The sequence below is a fragment of the Egretta garzetta genome, unplaced genomic scaffold (assembly GCF_000687185.1).
Source record: "Egretta garzetta isolate BGI_Z169 unplaced genomic scaffold, ASM68718v1 scaffold209, whole genome shotgun sequence".
Taxonomy (NCBI): Eukaryota; Metazoa; Chordata; class Aves; order Pelecaniformes; family Ardeidae; genus Egretta; species Egretta garzetta.
Genome location: NW_009260839.1, coordinates 4,834,527 through 4,835,796, shown reverse-complemented (window position 1 = coordinate 4,835,796; position 1,270 = coordinate 4,834,527).

Genomic DNA, 1,270 nt, shown 5'->3' with positions numbered 1-1,270 from the left:
CATTATTTGGACTCCTATCCCCTGTATGAATAATTGTCTGATCCTGGAACAAAAATTAATTTATTTGGTGGCTATAACAAAATCATATATTGGCAGCACTAGTGTTGTCAGGAATCTTGAACTTGTCCTGTGCAAAAGGGATTGGCACACCTAATTTATTTTTTGTAAGACTTCAAAGAAAATAGGTCAAAATTCCTCACTGCAATTAGTTCAACTTAATATACACATCTTTGATCTGTTAAAATATAATTATACTTTTCTAAATTATCCTCATTTCATTGAAACTGGCAAGATATGAAAGTATGGATGGATCTGAACCAAACTGAGGTTCTCCAGGGAATTGTCTTGTTATAAGCATGTGAGGTGACAGCCAGGGGAAGTCCATTGCCGATGAGTCCATGCAATTTCTTTTCTCCTGCTGTATTCATTTTGTATTTCTGTCACTTCCACGCTAGTAGGATGAAAAGGGTTTTTAAAAAAGGAAGTATATAGATTTTAGGTTTGCCAAAAATAGGTTGAACATTAGTTTAGCTTGAGTCCATCTGTATGATTTTAGCACCCTGTAGGATCTGTTTCCTAAGCACAGAGCAAATTCAGGGCATGGTCACAGAATACTCATCCAAGCAGCTGATTTCAGAGCACCATAGGAATTGACATTAATAAGAATTATCAGATCAATCAATTTAAACCCCATACCTGCTGTTGTCCTCTTCAGGCATCCTAAACTTTATCCCTAATTCCAACTGGATTTCTAAGGACATTCTTAACCTTCAGCACTGGGCTATTACACAAGTAAAGAGAAGAAACCATCACCATAAAATGAAGAGAACGGAAAGCTTCCAAGGTGAAATTTAAAGGGCCAAAATGACTCAGTGGGAAGAGGAACAGAATAATTCTGGATAGATTGGTCAAGTCAAGAAGAGAAAAACTTATTTTCAACTCTCATGACTCATGGCAAAGGTACAGGAATGAGATCTAGGATGGAGAAATAAATGGAATATATATGCACAAAGAGGATAAAACAAGGGGATTAGAACTCCAGGTGAGACACAAGTAACCTCATTTTCAAATATCAGAAGTTATTTATCAAAAGATGATAACTTTTTTGTGGTTGGAAAAGGTTCTACATGTAAAAGGTATTTACAAATGTGATCTTACAGATAAAACTATAGGGGAGGGAGATTGTAACCTATGTTTGACATTTTTGAGTCCACTTCAATGTTCTCCCTTGGTACCCCCGTGTGTGCGTCTTAGGAGGGAAAGGGAAAGA